This window comes from Saimiri boliviensis, chromosome 5 (assembly GCF_048565385.1).
Source record: "Saimiri boliviensis isolate mSaiBol1 chromosome 5, mSaiBol1.pri, whole genome shotgun sequence".
Classification (NCBI taxonomy): Eukaryota; Metazoa; Chordata; class Mammalia; order Primates; family Cebidae; genus Saimiri; species Saimiri boliviensis.
This window is the reverse complement of record NC_133453.1, coordinates 86,922,062-86,942,169: the sequence shown is the minus strand read 5'-3', so window position 1 is coordinate 86,942,169 and position 20,108 is coordinate 86,922,062. Positions and strand designations below refer to the sequence as shown.

Sequence of the window (20,108 nt, the reverse complement as noted above, 5' to 3'; positions counted from 1 at the left end):
TTTTTGTATTTCCAGTAGAGACGGGGTTTCACCATGTTGGCCAGGCTGGTCTTGAACTCCTGACCTCAGGTGATCTGCTCACTTCAGCTCCCAAAGTGCTGGGATTATAGGCTTAAGCCACTGCATCCCTGGTCCCCTACTAAGCTTTTATGTAGCAAAAGCTAACTGACACAATAATCCTTTAGCCTTTTTATATATAACAAAATCAACATTATACTGTGTCTACTATTCTTTTTTTATTCCATAGCCAATGACTGATGAATCTATATACTACTCTGTAGCCAGCTCTTTTTCACATGACATTTTCTCAAGTATTTAATACTATTTCCTCATTTTAAGTTCCACTAGGGTGAGGATTTATATCTGTTTTGCTCAATGCTGTATTCCTGGCACATAGAACACTGCTGCAAACAGTGTTCAATAAATAAACAGACTCAATAAATATTTCTTAAATGAATGATTAGAGGACAAACATATTTTTTGGTGGCTGAACAGTGCTACATAGAGATACTATCTATGCCCCATTCAAAGTTCTTGTTTCTCTAAGTTTGGCATTTCAGCTTCCCACTAGGACTGGAACTCAGGTGAGCTCTTCTACTACCCAAGAACTGAACCTCTGCTCCTAAATCCCAGCTAGGATATAGGGCTTTGCTAAGCAGTCTTCAAAATTTAGTTCAGATGCATCTCCTGTGAGGCGTGCTTGTCACTCTTGAGGGTGTGCATATTGCGTTAGATTTCTATCATGGCATATGTCAAGTCAGAGCATGTAATTTACAATCTGTGTCTTCTGCTGTCTGTGAACTTCTAAGGATAAGAGTTCAGCTCCCAGAGTACCTGGAGCATAGTAAATACTCAACCAATACCTGTGGATAACTGAACAAATTAACCATCCGCTGCAAAGGACTCCTCTGATGGCAGCACATATATAAGTTTTTTGGGTTTTGTTTTGTTTTAAGAAATATGTCTTTATTAGAAACAATACTTATAATAGAGATTACTGACTGGACATGGTGGCTCATGCCTGTAATCCCAGCACTCTGGGAGGCGGAGGAGGGCAGGTCACTTGAAATCAGGAATTTGAGACCAGCCTGGCAGACATAGTAAAACCCTGTCTCTACTGAAAACACAAAAATTAGCCAGCATGGTGGCACACACCTGTAGTCCCAGCTACTCTGGAGTCTGAGGCATGAGAATCGCTTCAACCTGGGGTGGGGAGGAGAGGTTGCAGTGAGCGGAGATCGTGCCACTGCACTCCAGCCTGGGCCACAGAGTGAGACTCTGTCTAAAAAAAAGAAAATAGAGATTACAATAATGTCATGTTGAAGCATATTTATATCCAGAAGAAAAAGTCATTATTAGAAAAAACCACCAAGGAAAAAGTTTCTTACATGGCTTTAATTCCATTTGGATATTTTTAGAGGTATGAGGAAATGAAGAAAGTAGGAAAATGGGAAACAGAAATGGGACCTAGAGAGAATATAACACTCTAGTTTACAGTTCGTGATGGTCCGTTATCTACCACAGAGACGAGGGGACAATATCAGGTTTACAAGTTGGTTTAAACGTAATTAAAACATATCAGTTAAAGCATGAACTTATGGAGTTTTTCTGAATCTGCTGTGATTCAGGGGGCTGCCTGATAAAAAGTTTTTTTAAAAAAGCATGAACTTAGACTAATGTCATATAAAGAAGGAATATTAGGTCTGCCAAAGATTCGAGGTCAATTTATGTTTCTGCGTTGAAAGAAATGCTATGCCTTTGTGAAAATTGCTATTCTGTAAAAGTACTGCACAAGAATAGGACTCTGCTGAGGAATGTTAAAACTCGTGTTATTCACACACTCACATGTGAAATTCCGACACATTACTCTGATCACTATAATAAACCTAAAAGACTGGTTTAAACAAGCAGTCAGGGTTTGTTATAATAGGAGTGTATGCATAAATTCCCATTAATTAATGTGATGCTGTTCTTTCCTTTTAAAGGATATTGGGTTAAGTTCTAACTTCAACTAAACAAAATCCACATACATGAACATTTTAATGTAATCGCCATATATATTTCTATATTCAACAACATTGCTGGTCATTTTATAACTACCAAAGGGCAGAGTAATGTCTATTTCTCTCTCTCTCTCTTTTTTTTTTTCCTTCTTGTCGCCCAGGCTGGAGTGCAATGGCACGATCTCGGCTTCCTGCAACCTCTCTCCCAGGTTCAAGCAATTCTCCTGACTTAGCCTCCCGAATAGCTGGGACTACAGGCACTTGCCACCACACTCGGCTAATATTTGTATTTTTAGTAGAGATGGGGTTTCACCGTGTTGGCCAGGCTGGTCTTGAACTCCTGACTTCATATGATCCACCCGCCTTGGCCTCCCAAAGTGCTGGGATTACAGGCATGAGCCACTGTGCCCAGCCCATTTTAACTTTCTCAGACTTAACGAAAAGTCAGCTCTGGCAAGCTTTCGTTTCCAGCCAGTGTTTTAACTGTTCTAGAAGAGTTTAGGGGAGCTGCTCTGCTCCCCCCTCACCCTAGATTCAGGCAAGCAACTGTGATGGTATTTTGTTTGGTTAAACTTCCTTGTAAGATTTCATTCAAACAAAGATAAAAACATGTTTTTATGTCCCAGTGCTATTAAGATCAAGGCCTTCCATTTAATTCCCACCCCTCCTACTGTCACCTATGGCTGCAGTCCCACAGCTGCAGGCTGTACTTGGAACCCTGACTGTCAACAAAAATGAAGCAGAGAGAGGCTGGGTCAGAGCAGGTGGCAGGGAGGCCAGGAAAGCCTCCATTTAGTACTAAGAATTGGAAATCACTGAGAAGCATTTGTACTCAGACACACGCTGTTAGTTGCCTCTAAAATATCCAGTGAAACAACAGGAATTACAATAGCATTGTCAGGGATATTTATATGCTAAAAAAAGTCTTAGTTGGAAATATCTCCTCTTTCTTCCTTGCTAACAAAACTCCAATTTACTTCAGGGCTTCAGTGATCCCAAACCTAAGCCAAATATTGATGATTGTTCAATGTCAATCATGATAATCCTTTCTCTGCCTTTTAAAAAAATAGCTTTTACTTTTTAGAGCAGTTTTAGGTTCACGGCAAAACTGAGCAAAGGTAGAGAGCATCCCTATACACTCCTTCTCCCCAACCGTACGACATCCCACACCACAGTGGCACATTTGTTATAACTGATGACCCAACACTGACACATCCTTATTACCCGCAGTCCATAGTTAACATTAGCGTTCACTCTTAGTGTTATAAATTCTATAGGTTTCGACAAATGTAAAATGACATGTATCCACCATTGTAGTATCATATAGAGTATTTCACTGTTCTAAAAATCCTGTGTTCTGCTTATTTAACCCTCCCTCTTCATAATCCCTGACAGTCACTAATCTTTTTACTATTTCCATGATTTTACTTTTCCAGAATGTTATATGGTTAGTGACAAACAGGATGTAGACTTTTCAGAATTGTTTCTTTCACTGAGTAACATGTGTTTAAGTTTCTCCCATGTCTTTTCATGGCTCAATAGTTCATTTCTATGGCACTGAATAATAATTATTTCATTATCTGGATGTAGCACAGTTTATTTATCCATTCACCTATTAAAGGACATCTTAATTGCTTGTAAGTTTTAGCAATTATGAAGAAAGCTGCTATACACATTTGCATGCAGGTGTTTGTGTGGACAAAAGATTTCAGTTCTTTTGAGTAAATACCAAGGAGTGTGAGACTGCTGAATTGGATGACTCAGCTTTTAAGAAATTGCCAAACTTTCTTCCAAAGTGACTGTACCGTTTTGCATTCCCCTCAGCTGTGAATGAGAGTTCCCGTTGTTCCACATCCTTGCTGGCATTTGATATTGTTAGTGTTTTGGGTTTTGATTGTTTAAACAGAAGTATAGGGACATCTTATTGTTCTAATTGGCATGTCCTTAATGATATATGCTGTTGTTTACCGTTTCATATGCTTACCTGCCCTCTGTATACCTTTTTTGGTGAGGTGCCTATTCAAGTCTTTTGCCCATTTTAAAAATCAAGTTGTTCATTTTCTTATTGTTGAGTTTTACAAGTTCTTTGTATATCTTGGATAATATATACAAATTATGTTCCTCCTGTATCAGATACATCTTTTGCAAATATTTTCTCCCAGCCTGTGACTTGTCTTAGCATTCTCTTTGTTTTCACAAAGCAGAAGTTTTTAATTTTAATGAAGTTTGGCTTATCAGTTATTTCTTTCATGGATCATGTTGTTAGTGTTGCATCTAAAAACTCACCACCATACCCAAGGTCATCTATATTTTTTCCTGTGTTATCTTCTAGGAGCTTAATAATTTTGTGTTTCACATCTAAGTATGTGGTCGATTTTGAGTTAACTATCGTGAATGGTATAAGGGCTGTGTCTATATTTATTTATTTATTGCATATAGATGTCCAGTTGTTCTAGCACCATTTGTTAAAAAGACTATCTATTCTTTATTGTATTGCCTTTCCTTTTTTGTCAAAAATCAGTTGACTATATTTATTCGGGGCTATTCTGGGCTCTCGATTCTATTCCATGATCTATTTGTCTATTCTTTCACCGATATCACACTGTCTTGATTGTTATAACTGTATAGTAAGTATTGAAATTGGATAATGTCAGTCCTCTAACTGTTATTTAATGTTGGCTATTCTGGGTCTTTTGCTTCTCTATATGAACTTTGCAATCAGTTTATCAATAGTCGTAAAATAATTTGTTGGGATTTTGATTAAGAATGCATAGAATCTATAAATCAAGTTGGCAAGAGCTGACATCTGTTGAGTCTTTCTATCCGTGAAAATTGAATATCTCTCTATTTAGATCTTATTTGATCTCGTTCATCAAAGTTTTGTAATTTTCCTCCTAATACCTATGTGTACTTCCTACTAGTACACATTTTGTTAGATTTATACCTAAGTACCTCATTTTTTTATGGTGCTAGTGCGATATTGTGTTTTTAACTTCAAATTCTACTTGTTCATTACTATTGAGTTACCTGTTCATCTCCCATATTCATTTCGTTTATAGGAAAACAATGGACTTTTCCATATAAACTTTGTATCCTGTAACCTAATTTCTTATTAATAATTGCTTATTAGTTTCAGGAGTATTTTCGTCAATTCTTTCAGATTTTCTATGTAGGTGATTATATCATCTGCAAACAAAGACAGCATTTTTCCACCCAATATGTATACCTTTTATTGCCCCTTCTTGTCCTACCTCATTGGGTAGGATTTCCAGTATTGAAAAGGAGTGGCAAAAACATATATGTCTTTGTCTTGTTCCTGATCTTATCAGGAAATCTTCTAATATCTCACTATTAAGAATGATGTTAGCTGTAGGTTTTTTGTAGATAATATTCTTTGTCCAGTTGGGAAGTTTTCCTTATTCTTAGTTTGCTGAGAGTTTTTATCACGAATGGAGTTAAGGTTTTTTTTTTTGTTTTTTTTTTTTTTGAGACGGAGTTTTGCTCTTGTTACCCAGGCTGGAGTGCGATGGCGCGATCTTGGCTCACCGCAACCTCCACCTCCTGGGTTCAGGCAATTTTCCTGCCTCAGCCTCCTGAGTAGCTGGGATTACAGGCACGCACCACCATGCCCAGCTAATTTTTTGTATTTTTTTAGTAGAGACGGGGTTTCACCATGTTGACCAGGTTGGTCTCAATCTCTCGACCTCGTGATCCACCCGCCTCGGCCTCCCAAAGTGCTGGGATTACAGGCTTGAGCCACCGCGCCCGGCCAGGAGTTAAGTTTTATCAAACGTTTTACATCAATGTGATTTTTCTTCTTTAACCTGTTGATATGATGGATTACATTAATTGATTTTCCCATGCCTTCTCTGTATTTTTAATGGCTGAGTGTGGACCTTGTGACCCAGTCTATTCAACAAGGTCTTTGGGTATGTGAAGGTGGATATGCTCTGGGAAATGATAAATAGGAAGAAATACAGCTAACAGTTGGCCTCCCTCTTTAATTTGGTCTTGAATGTGGATACAATAGCTGGAGATACAGCAGCTGTCTTGCCATTGTCAGGGAGGAAAAGGTCAGGAGAATTGCAGAGACATCAGCTGTAAAATCACCGCAGTGTCATTTGCAAATATCTACCTCTAGACATCTTGCTGTATCAGAAAAATAAGCCCCTTTTTGTTTAAGCCACTGCCGTTGGCTTAAACAACTTTGTTGTTTAAGTTGGCTTAAACAATTTGTTTTCAACAAATACCCATGTCATTTCCACAATAAGACACGTGGAAGTCATCAAAGAAGAGCATATTATTGCTTTGGTTCTGTGAGTGGTGCTCTGTTGCCTAAATTTGGGTAAGACTGACTAGGAAGACATAGCTGGCAAGGGCTAGAAGGGAGGGTTGCTGAGTGACATGAGCAGGGCATCTGATTGCTAGGAAACCTCCAAGTGAGACCAGTTCTGGATAGGGAGTTCAACATATGGCCAAGGGCAAGACCCACATCCCAGGGAGAGGGTGGAAAAGTATTTAAGAAATGGCAAAATACAGTGATGAAGCAACATAGTGTAGTAAAAAGTAGATGAGTCTAGGGACCAAAGAAATGGGAAATTGAGCCCTGGTTCTTCCACTTCTTGGATATATGACTTGGTGCAATTATTCCTCTACTATTGGCCTCAAATATCTCTTCTATAATATGGGGAGAAAAATTGTCTGCCTCATAAAGTCAGTGTAAAAATTAAGAGCAATAATGTACTATATTTAAAGCTCACAATCATATCGCCTTTGTTCCATTGCCCTTTCGTATGCTCCAAGTCAAAGTAAGGTTAGCAAAGAGATCAAGGCAACATCTGTCAGAAAGACATAAATTGGAGTGAAGCTTAGGTATTAGTGAGTTATGCTGATAGAAGCTCTGTGAATTAGAGGTCTTTTAAAGTCAGCAATCAGGCTGGGCACAGTGCCTCTGGCTTGTAATCCCAGCACTTTGGGAGGCCGAGGTGGGTGGCTCACTTGAGGTGAGGAGTTTGAGACTAGCCTGGCCAACATGGTGAAACCCTCTCTCTATTAAAAATACAAAAACTAGCTAGAGAGGTGGCAGGCTCCTGTAATCACAGATGCTCTGGAGGCTAAGGCAGACGAATTGTTTGAATCTGGGAGGCAGAGGTTCAGTGAGCTGAGATCACACCATTACACTCCAGCCTTGGTGACAGAGTGAGACTGTCTCAAAAAAAAAGTCAACAATCAAAAGTGTCTACCTGGATTTGACCACCATTAAGTGGGTCAAGACTAGGGAGCAAAAAACCCCACCAAAACTAATTAAATGAAGAAGTCAAGATATTAATATTCCCATGGAGAAATAGAAAATTACTGGCATCTTCTTTGTACTGCTGGCAATAATAAACTGAATGTTTACAGTAAATATTTGTTGAACTAACAATATGTTAGAATACTAGATCTCTGTAAGTGCCCCATAACAATATTTACTTGGCTTATACAATCATTTTAGTATTTGTTTCTAGTTATAACTGGAGAGAATTTTTCTAGCTTCCACCCAAGATGAATATAATCTAAAATATATTAAAGAACAAACACCTTGAGAGTTTTGAACCAATTTGATATGATAGTTCATCACAACCCAAGTAAATTAAAATTATATTATTTTATTAAGAAGCAAAATCCAAAGGAGATTTATGTAGCTTAACTCATGAGGATATGTGGATTATATTAATCGAAGTTAGTATTATGGGCATGTTTAGTGAAAATTGCAAATATTTCTATAGAGTAGTAAAGATTTCCCATGACTAGATTTCCTTCCAAAGTTAGATCTATTCATTCCTTAATCCAACAAGCATTTAATGAGAATCTTCCATGTGCCAAGCCTACAATTGAAAGTATCTGGAGTATTAAACACACACATACACACACACACACACACACACACACACACACACACACACACACACACGCCCCACTACCATTCTAATATCTATTCTTCCAGTATAATGGGTCCCAAACTCTATGCACAAGAACTACCTAGCTTGTTAAAAATGCACACTTTGGCATGGTGTGGTGGCTTATGCCTGTAATCCCACTTTGGGTGGCTGAGGTGGATGGATCACCTGAGGTCAGGGGTTTGAGACCAGCCTGGCCAAAATAGTGAAACACTGTCTCTACCAAAAATGCAAAAAAATCAGTCAGGTGTGGTGACTTGTGCCTGTAATCCCAGCTACTCGGGAGGCTAAGGTAGGAGAATCACTTGAAACTGGGATGCAGAGATTGTAGTCAGCCAACATTGCATCACTGCACTCTAGCCTGGGCAACAGAGCAAGACTCCATCTCAAAAGAAAAAAAAAAATGTATACTTCTCGGGCTTACCATATAAACACTCAAGATGAGGCTAATAATTGGCATTCTCATAAAGCATTTTAGATGATTCAAATACAGATGTATGTGAACCATAGTGTGAAGCACATTATACTACAGCTAGAACTTAAAAAAGTAGATGGAAAGATTTAAAATGTGTGTGTGTGTGACATCTAGACAACATAAACATATTCAAGGTAATGCAAAAAATGAGTTTCTTTGCTTGGGATTTAGAAGGTATATGAAGTAGTAGGAAGAGATGAGTTTTATCAAGAAAGACTTTGTCAAACAGTTATGTTTGAGCTCCAAGATGAGCAGGAGCCTGGAGACTTACCAAGAGATCACCAAGAGATAGCTATATCTGGGAAGAAGAGTTAAGGTCCAGGAAAAGGGAAACCAGTTAGCATATTGCCTTGAATCCTGAAGAGTTTAGCTCTGATTCAACAGAAGCATAAGAAAACAACTGGCCTAATGACAATGTGAGCTGAGATTTTTTTATCCTAGAGCCTCCAATTGGGATGTTCTGAAGTGAGAAGAGATTCAAAGTGTCAGAGACATTTGAACCAGAGCAACTCCATCTTGAATAGAGGTTGGGTAAAATAAGGCTGGGACCTACTGGGCTGCATCTCCAGGAGGCTTGGAATTCTTAGTCCCAGGATGAGACAGGAGGTCAGTACAAGATACAGGTCACAAAGACCTTGCTGATAAAACAGCATGCAGTAAAGAAGTCGACCAAATTCCACCAAAACCAAGATGGTGACGAAAGTGACCTCTGGTGGTCCCCACTGCTCATTATATGCTAATTATAATGTATTAGCATGCATAGAGACTCCCACCAGCACTGTGACAGTTTACAAATGCCATAGCAATATGGGATTTGCCCACCCCTTTCCCAGAAAATTCATGAATAATCCACCCCTTGTTTAGCATGTAATCAAGGAGTAACAATAAGTATAAGCTGCTGAGCAGCCCATGCTGCTGCTCTGCCTATGGAGTAGCCATTCCTTTGTTTCTTTATTTTCTTAATAAACTTGCTTTCACTTTATGGATTTACCTTGAATTCTTTCTTGCATGAGACCTAAGAACCCTCTCCTGGGGGCTGGTTTGGGACCTCTTTCTGATAACAAAAGCAGGAAGCTGTATCTATAATCCAGACCAAGGCAAGGTGGCTGGAACATGTGAAAACAAAGAAAAGCTAAGATAACTAAAAAAGAGATAGAGTCAAGCAGAATTCCAAGATGTGAGCTTTGGTAAATGGGAGGAGAATGATACTATTTGCCATAGTGGGGAAGGTCAAGACGGAGCTGCTGATGCCAGGACCATAAGTGGCAAAAGGTCGAGTATACAGGGTCACAAACTAGGATGAAGGGTGAGGCAGAGGTAGGAAATCAAAATATGCTGGTTTGGGGAGCAGATGGACCTGGGGTTTCCTAGGAAGCTGTGATCATAGGAAACTAGAGCTAGACAAGTAAACAGTCCCAGTGAGAAAACAGAATTAATTCCACAAGTCGGGGCAAGGCAGTGATTGAGACTGAGCAGAAGGCCACGGGAGTCAGGACAGTCAAGAATTACAGATAAAAAATGTGACAAGAAAGAAAGAGATCCTGATTCTGATGGTAGTTCTGTCTTATCTAAAAGTTCCCTGCATACTTCCTATCATGATAGAAGCAGTCCCAGGGTGTGGCTTGGAAGCAGAAGCAGGGCGTGGTGTAGGGAGAAAGGGGAGGACTGAAATGGAACCAGGGAGCATGCCCACACTTGGAGAGCAAGAGGCCTGGGAATGTAAAATATGCTTCTCTGGCCTGAGTGTGGTAATGTCCTAACTCCTTTCATGTGGTAATATCCATTTCACTGACTTAGCAACTGATAGTCACCCAAAGACAGGAGTAATGATGAAGGGTGAGAAACAGCCACTTCTTTTAAATATACCAGCCAGTCCAGAGGCACCAGACATAGTGGGTGAGCTCTTAGTGGACATTCTTCGTGAAGGCAAATTTCAACACTATGCGTCAGTTTCCTCATCTGCAAAGTAGCAGTAAAAATAAAACCTAACTGATATGGTGGTAATAAGTATTAAATATATCATATATAATCCACTTAATTTTCTGGCTTCCCCACAGTTAGCATTCAAGGTAAATTATTTATTATTATTGTCATGGTTAACCTTGGCCTTGTGTTTTCTTTATGGACCTAAGCAATCATAGGCCATTACTAAAGTTCTAGCCTGGACATGGTGGCTCACACCTGTAATTTCAGCACTTTGAAGGGCTGAGGTGGGAGGATTGCTTGAGCCTAGGAGTTTCAGACTAGTCTGAGCAATGTAGTGAGACCCTGCCTCTACAAAAAAAATTCTTCTTTAAAGTTAGCCAGGCACTGTGGTTTGTACCTATAGTCCCAGCTACTGGGAAAGACAAGGTGGGAAGATCGCCTGAACCTGCAATGTTGAGGCTGCAGTGAGCCAAGATTGTGCCACTGTATTCCAGCCTTCGAAAAAGAGCGACATCCTGTCTCAAAAAACAAAACAAAACTCTGTTAGCTGTCAATTTAATTTTGGGATGTTTTTCCAATAAGCAATGCTGAGTAGCTGAGACCACAGTTGTATGCCACTACACCCAGCTAATTTTATTTTTTATTTTTATAGAGGCTGGGTCTTGCCATGTTGTCCAGTCTCGTCTTGAACTTCTGGGCTCAGAGCATCCTCCTGCCTCAGCCTCCCAAAGTACTGGGAACTACAGGCATGAGCCACTGTGCCCAACCCTGGCTAATTAAAACATTTGATCCTCCTGCGTCCGCCTCCCAAAGTGCTGGGATTACAGGTGTAAGCCATCACATCTGGCCTGAACACACACTTTTAATCATTATCAGTGCAATAGTGATTTAAGAAAAAAATTACATATACATATGATTATATACATTTTTCTTTTTGCTTTGGGGGCTTGCCTCTTTCTCATGGATTTCAATTCAATATTTTGAATGGTTTCTTGAAGAGTCCTAGCAGGCCAGGCGCAGTAGCTCACACTTGTAATCCCAGCACTTTGGGAGGCTGAGGCAGGTGGCTCACCAGAGTGTCAGGAGTTTGAGATCAGCCTGGCCAACATAGTGAAAGCCTGTCTCTACTAAAAATACAAAAATTAGCCGGGTATGGTGGTGCACACCTGTAATTCCAGCTACACGAAGGCTGAGGTAGGAGAATCGCTTGAACCCGGGAGGTTGCAGTGAGCTGAGATTGTGCCGCTGCACTCTAGCCTGGGCAACAGAGTGAGATTCTGTCTCAAAAATAAAAAAGAGTCTTAACAAAGACCTCCTACCCTAAAATCAACAGAACAAAGCAAAGAGGCCATGAGAATTGGAGCTACGACAGACCTATCTGGCCCCTGTTCTCAACACTTTTCTAGTACTATATAGATAGATGCATGAGGTTAGTGGAGTTCACACTCTTGAGAGAGGATGAGCTCTGCAGATGTTTGTGACTGGTGATTACAGTTCAGGCAAAGAGCTTGATCCTTTGAGAAAGATCTTTAAGTTCTACTAATTAGTTGCCCAGCCCTCTCCCCTTTCCTTCCATCAGTAAACTTTTCTTTGATCTTAATTTTGTACAGAAAATGATTGCAACTAGACTGACAGAATGCGGTAAACATTTACAATTGTACAATAGTACAATTAATCTGATAAAATCAAAATTGTCTAAGCAACATTCAGTTGTTAGATATTTAATTTCTTCTATGCAGAAATGTAATCTTTGGCATCTATTGTCTATTTTTGGATATAAATATGAATTGAGGGGTCAGGAAAAGATCTGCATAACCAAAATTTCACCTCAATATTTAGATACCTGACATAGCTGCCTCCTACTCAGTAATTATGTAACTGAGCAACTTACATAATTAAATCAGTTATGCCTTATTCTCCTCTAAAACCTAAAACGCATAGCAAATGCAAATACGAGAACTGATGACATTTTTAAGAACTTTAAAAAAACTGAATAAATATATTTTTAAATGAACAATTTCTTTGGTTGAAATAACAGTGAATACAATCTTTAGAGCAGTGTATGTGCTATCATTATTCAATAGCTTTAAAATAACTTGGCATTGCTCCTTAAGTATAGGCATTATTGTTTAATTGCAGATGACTCACTTCCCCGTCCCAAGCAATTAATCAGTGTTTCCTAAACTTGTCTGAAATGGGAACCACCTGGAATTTTTCTTAAACATATGAATTCCAGGGCTCACCCTAGACCTACTGAATTGGAATTTCTAGGGAAGGCATATGGGAATCTGTATGTTCGGGCTGGTCTGAAACTCCTGATCTCATGATCCACCTGCCTCAGCCTCCCAAAATGCTGGGATTTTACAGGCATGAGGCATCATGCCTAGCCTGTTTGGATATCTTTGACAGTGGCATTAGCTTTGTGGTTACTATCACATTGAGTGACCAGAATGAAGTTGCATCATTGGAAGAACAAGGACATTAGGAAGCACTCATGACTACCTACCAAAGCATATTCTATTTTATGTAAATATATCTTCCTGTTATTTGAAACACTTTGCGTTTACATATTCTCCTTTATCCATTCAGGTACTGCAGAAAATTGTATTCCTTCAGGCCAGGCGCGGTGGCTCACACTTAAAATCCCAGAACTTTGGGAGGACAAAGCAGGCAGATCACCTGAGGTCAGGAGTATGAGACCAGCCTGGCCAACATGATGAAACCCTGTCTCTACTAAAAATACAAAAATTAGCCGGGCATAGTGGTGCATGCCTGTAATCCCAGCTACTCGGGAGGTTGAGGCATGAGGATGGCTTGAACCCTGGAGGGAAAGATTGCAGTGAGCTGAGATCGCACAACTGCACTCCAGCCTGGGCAAAAGAGCGAGACTCCATCTCAAACCAAAACAAAACAAAAATTATTTCTTCAATAATAGGTCCAAGATTAAATCCATTACCACCTTGAAAGAAGAACATAAGGAGGAAAAATCTCTTACTGAACACCTAGCATACATGAGACATGATGCTGATGGTTGGTTTACATAAATTATTTTCCTTAATCTTAACAATTAACTCAGGCTGGGTGAGGTGGCTCATGTCTGTAATCCCAGCACTTTGGGAGGCCAAGGCAGGTGGATCACCTGAGGTCAGGGGTTCAAGACCAGCCTGGCCAACATGGTGAAACCCTGTCTATACTAAAAATATAAAAATTAACCGGGCATGATGGTGGACACCTACAATCGCAGCTACTAGGGAGGCTGAGGCAAGAGAATCACTTAAACCTTGGAGGCAGAGGTTGCAGTAAGCAGAGATCATGCTACTGCACTCCAGCCTGGGTGACAGAGTGAGACTCTGTCTCAAAAAAAACAAAAACAAAACAAAGCAAAAACCTCGTGGCATAAGTACTTATTTCCATTTTATACATGTAGAAACTGAGACTTGAAGAAGTTAACGAATTTTCCCTAGATCACTCAATAAGCAAGAGAGACAGGGCTCCAGTCCACCAAGCACGTGATCTTATGAGGCTACTGGCTTTAAGAGTATAAACTGCAAGGCCAGGCGCGGTGGCTCAAGCCTGTAATCCCAGCACTTTGGGAGGCCAAGGCGGGTGGATCACGAGGTCAAGAGATCGAGACCATCCTGGTCAACATGGTGAAACCCCGTCTCTACTAAAAATACCAAAAAAATTAGCTGGGTATGGTGGCACGTGCCTGTAATCTCAGCTACTCAGGAGGCCAAGGCAGGAGAATTGCCTGAACCCAGGAGACGGAGGCTGCAGTGAGCCGAGATCACGCCATTGCACTCCAGCCTGGGTAACAAGAGCGAAACTCCGTCTCAAAAAAAAAAAAAAAAAAAAAAAAAAGAGTATAAACTGCAAGTCGAGAAAGAAGAAAGAAGAAGCTGACCAGGTGCAATGGCTCATGCCTGTAGGTTGAGGCTGCAGTGAGCTATAAGGCCGCCAGTGTACTCCAGCCGGGGTGACAGAGCAAGACCCTGTGTCTGGGTGGGGAAGAGGCAATTTCTCATGTATTTGCGTTAAACAAGAGAGGGAAGAAAGGATGGGAGATTTCAGAATATTTGATTAACTCACGTAGGATGACAAGCCTCCTTTGTTCTTGTAAGAAAGAAATTTACATTTGTTCCCTAAAAATTAACTCTCCCAAAGAACAAATAAGAAAAGTAAATAAAATTGTTGAGTCGGATATGTAATATGTACCTGTGGAACTGCATTTTACTCCAACTGATTCTCTTTCTTGCTCCCCTAGAGTAGTTTTTTCTAGTTGAAGTGGATGCAGCTAGAAACAAAAAGGCTTCATTTGGGCTTTCTTGTTTTAAAAAAATATTTTTTTCAAAGGGTTTGTTTTTTTAGATGAAAGGTGCCAGATGAATAGCTCTGGATATTGTGAGTCTGTGTTTATCTGCAGAGGAGGTCAGGTGTGGATGGGACGTTCTGGGCTTCCTGTGCAGCCCAACATAGGAACTCTCGCCCTCCTGGACAAAAGTTACATTCAGTTGGGAAGTTGGGAGGACTTCCTGACATAAAAGCAGACATTTGCCGGGCTCAGTGGTTCATGGCTGTAATCCCAATACTTTGGAAGGCTGAGGCTGGCAGATCACTTGAGCCCAAGAGTTCAAGACCAGCCTGGGCAACACGGAGAAACCTCATCTCTATAGAAACACGAATATTAGCTGCACAGTGGTGGTTTGAACCTGTAGTTGAAGCCTAGGAGCCAGAGGTTGCAGTGAGCCAAGATCGCACTACTGTACTTCAGCCTGAACGACAGAACAAAACACTTTCTAAAAAAAAAAAAAAAAAAAAAGCCTGGTGCAATGGCTCATACCTGTAATCCCAGTACATTGGGAGGCTGAGGTGAGGGGATCACGAGGTCAGGAGACCACCCTGGCCAATATGGTAAAACCCTGTCTCTACTAAAAATACAAATATTAACTGGATGTGGTGGCACGTGCCTGTAGTCTCAGCTGCTCAGGAGGCTGAGGCGGGAGAATCACTTGAACGTGGGAGGCAGATGTTGCAGTGAGCTGAGATTGCACCACTGCACTCCAGCCTGGGCGACAGAGTGAGATTCCATTTCAAAAAAAGAAAAAGAAAAAGCGGACACTACTAGTCAAGCAGTATATTCCTTTGTTGCTGCCATTGTTGTTGATATCATAGGCTATGAGACCTTTCCATTCAGTCATTTATAAGGTAGGCTGTTAAGGAGGATTTTTTAGGAGGCAAAACAGTACAGGAATGTAGGATGAAGAAGTTGAGAATAGGTGACAGTGTTGTTTGTATTTTGTGATTTGTCTTTGTTTTGTCTTGTCTTATTTTTGCAAGAGTTGCATCCAGAGCATCTCATATGGCTTCTAGATGATAACTCATTACAGCCTTCACAAATTCAGCGGCCTTTAAACTGGCCAATTGATGGAGCAAGGCAGGGAGTGGCTACCAATATTTAAGAGCTCGTTCAGAAGACCTCAAATTTTCACCTATTTTTTCATCCTTCACCATTGGTTTATAATTTTTGGTGTGTCTGGATTCCAACAGAGACATGCCTATTTAGTGTACAAGCCATTTTAAAAGAAGCTTTAATACATTCTTTATATGTGTGTATTTACAAGTATATTAAACTTACATAAATAAAATTTCTATGTTACTATGTTCATATCATTAAAAAATGACCCAGATGGATTTTTGCCAAATTTGGAGGATATGTTTATGTGATGTGATATTCAATGTGGGCCTAAAGAAGGTACTATCTCAGAGATACTGATTAAATAAGAGCTGGAATTTTAAAATTTACAAATAGTTAATAATTTTCTGCAATGGTATTGGAGAGGTTGGAATCTACCAATATTTTTTAAATTATAAAGATTGCATTATTTAATTAAGATATAATTAAAATTCATAATAATGTCCAGCTAGGATTCACACCTGTAATCTCAGCAATTTGGGAGGCCAAGGCAGGCGGATCACTGGTGGTCAGGAGTTCCAGACCAACCTGGCCAAAACTGTGAAACCCTGTCTCTACTAAAAATATTAATACAGAAAATTAGCTGCACATCATGGTGTGCACCTGCAGTCCCAGCTACTTGGGAGGCGAAGGCCAGAGAATCGCTTGAACCTGGAAGGCACTCCAGCCTGCACAACAGAGCAAGACTCCATCTCAAAAAATAATAAATGAATAAAATAAAATCATAATGACTATTAAACAAAAAAGCAAGTAACTGCTACTATCGAGAGAGTGAACAGAATATATGTCCACCTTTTCCGTCTTCCAAAAGTCTCTTGAAATTATAGAAAAGAACAATGATAGCAAGAAGAATTATAAACCAAAAATTGAAGAACAAGCAGTATAAAAAAGGGCACAGGTAGACTTGAAAAAGAATGGGAACTTTTACTAGAATTCTTTCAACTAGAACTTTTACCAAAATAGCATCAATGAAATTTAAATCTCAATGAATAGGAAAAATAGTAGATTGAGCAAGTCTAAAGAGTTTCTGTATTGGAAGGTCTAAGTAAATCAGATAGAATGCAGCAAAGGGATAAAGATATGAAAAATATGAAAGAACAGTTAAGAGAACATAGAAAAATAAATGAATAAGTTTCAGAAGGAGAAAAAAGAAAATGAGGAAAATATATATTTTAATTTTTAATTTTAACTTTTGTTGATACATAGTAGGTGTATATGGGGTACATTAGATGTTTTCATATGAGTATGCAATGCATAATAATCACATCATGTCAAATGGGGTATTCATTCCCTCAAGCATTTATCTTTTGAGTTACAAACAATCCAATTACATTCTGTATTTTATTTTATTTTGTTCTTATTTTTTTTGAAATGAAGTCTTGCTCTGTTGCTCAAGCTAGAGTGTAATGGCACAATCTCAGCTCACTGCAACCTCTGCCTCCTGGGTTCAAATGATTCTTATTCCTCAGCCTCCCGAGTAGCTGAGATTACAGGTGCATGCCACCACACCTGGCTAATTTTTGTATTTTTAGTAGAGGCAGAGTTTCGCCAGGTTGGCCAGGCTGGTCTTAAACTTACCTCAGGTGATCCAACCACCTCAACCTCCCAAATTGCCGGAATTATAGACATGAGCCACCACACCCACTCAATCAGTTCTAATACATTTTTAGTGGAATCTTCAGGTTTTTCTAAATACAAGATTATATCATCTGCAAACAAGGATAATTTGACTTTTTCCTTTCCAATTTGGATGCTCTTTCTTTTTTTTGATTGCTCTGTCTAGTACTTCCAGTAATATATTGAGTAACAATGGTGAAAGTGGGCATCCTTGTCATGTTCCAGAGGAAAGGCTTTCAGTTTTTCCCCATTCAGAATGATATGATATATTAGCTGTGGGTCTGTCATATATAGCTTTTATTAAGTTGAGGTATATGTAGGTTTTTAAAGGCTTTTTATTAAGAAGGGATGGTTGAATTTTATCAAATGCTTTTTCAGCATCTTTTTGTCCCATTCTGTTGATGTGATGTAGCATATTGATTTGCATATGTTGAACCATCCTTGTATCCCAGGGATAAATCGCACTTGGACATGATGAATTACTTTTTAATGTATTGTTGAATTCAGTTTGCTAGTATTTTGTTGGGAAGTTTTGCATCAATATTCATCAGAGATTTGGGCCTGTAGTTTTCTTTTCTTACATGTCTTTTTCTGGTTTTGGTATTAGGGTGATACTGACTTCATAGAACAAGTTTGGAAGTATTCCCTCCTCCTCCATTTTTTAAAATAGTTTAAGTAGGATTGATGTTAGTTCTTCAGATGTTTACTAGAATTCAGCAGTGAAGCCATTGGGTCATGGGCTTTTCTTTACTAGGAGACTTTTAAATTATGGCTTCAATCTTGTTACTTGTTATTGGTGTATTCAGTTTTGGATTTCTTCATGATTCAATCATAGTAGCCACTAATGACATTTGAATTTCTGCTGTATTATGTATAATGGTGCAATCTCAGGTCACTGCAACCTCTGCCTCCCGGGTTGAAGCGATTCTCATGCTCAGCCTTCCAAGTAGCTGAAATATCTCCTTATTCATCTCTGATTTTATTTTCTTGGATCTTTTCCTTTTTGTTCTTAGTCTGCTAAAGGTTTGTTAATTTTGTTTAACTTTTCAAAGAACCAACTTACAGTTTCATTGATCTTTTGTATTGTTTTCCCCATTTTGATTTCATTTACTTCTGCTCTAATCTTTATTATTTCTTTTTTGTTAATTTTGTTTAACTTTTCAAAGAACCAACTTACAGTTTCATTGATCTTTTGTATTATTTTCCCCATTTTGATTTCATTTACTTCTGCTCTAATCTTTATTATTTCTTTTTTCTACTAATAATTTTGGGTTTGGTTTGCTTTTGCTCTTCTAATTTTTAAAGATGCATTGTTAAGTTGTTTATTTAAAGTTTTTCTTTTTTATTTAGGCATTTATGACTATAAATTTCCCTCTTAGTACTGCTTTTGCTGTATCCCATAGGTTTTGGTATATTGTATTCCCATTATCATTTGTTTAAAGAAAATTTTCAATTTCCCTCTTAATTTCTTTATTGAAGAGCATATCAGGAGCATATTGCTTAATTTCCATGTGTTTATATCATTTCCAAAGCTGCTCTTCTTATTGATTTCTACTCTTATTTCACTGTGGTCAGAGAAGATATTATTTCAGTTTTTTGGAATGTCTTAAGACTTGTTTTGTGACCTAACATATGGTCTATCCATGAGAATGATACATGTGCTGAGGAAAAATAATGTGTATTCTGCAGCTGTTGGATGAAATGTCCTGTAAATACCTATTAGGTTCACTTGGTCTGTAGTACAGATTAAGTCCAATGTTTGTTTGTTGATTGTCTGTCTGAAATACCTGTCCAATGCTGAAAGTATGGTGTTGAGGTCTTCAGCTGCTCTTGCATTGAAGCCTCTCTCTCTCTTTAGCTCTAACAATATTTGTTCTACAGGCATTGATCGACTTACGACCTATGCAAATTATGACCATTCGACTTTACGACCACAATTCCTAGCCATGACTGCTCCGCGTCTGGCAGCGCAAATGTTGCCCAGCTGGGCGTACGACAGTGCAGACCAGCTTCCGGCAGCACTACCATCTCCGCGTGCACCATCTCAACTGTTATCACAGATTTGGTACAGCAATTTATGTTTTGTACATGTTTATATATTTTGATATGTTTTGCAATTGGGAAAATGTTTCCTATGGTATTTTTTACACCTGTGTTTTGTATTTTTGTATGCACCTCTATTTTGTAATTTTGTATGTTTTGCAAATATTAAACCAGTTGTACTGGTAATGCACTGTTTTACTTAAACCTGATGAATGTAAAAATAAGAAACAAAATGGTATAGAGATGATACAAATGGCATAAAATAAACAAAGAAAATTATGACATATAACAATAATGAAAGAAAATTATGATAAAATATGACTTAAAGATTTTTATAACATCATTTCACAGTACTATACTGTACATATATCCTACTCAACTTACGACCAAATCGTGTTACGACCCGTCTGTCAGAACCAATCATGGTCATAAGTCGAGCACTAGCTGTATATATCTGGGTGCTCTAGTGTTGGGTGCACTTACGTTTAAAATTGTTATATGCTGTTGCCGAATTGACCCCTTGATCATTGTATAGTGACCTTCTTTATGTCTTTTTATAGTTTTTGTCTTGAAATCTATTTTGTCTGATGTAAGTATAGCTATTCCTGCTCTTTTTTTGTTTTTTTTCATCA

General features: G+C 38.9%; 1 long non-coding RNA gene across 1 annotated transcript in view; it reads left to right on the top strand.

Annotated features, from left to right (window-relative positions):
* LOC141584606 (uncharacterized) overlaps positions 1–19,812 on the top strand; it is a 127,389-nt gene extending 107,577 nt beyond the window's left edge. The window contains exon 5 of the long non-coding RNA XR_012517756.1: positions 19,315–19,812. This is a non-coding gene — a long non-coding RNA (uncharacterized LOC141584606). The remainder of the gene's footprint in view (positions 1–19,314) is intronic.
* The last annotated feature ends 296 nt before the right edge of the window (positions 19,813–20,108 follow it).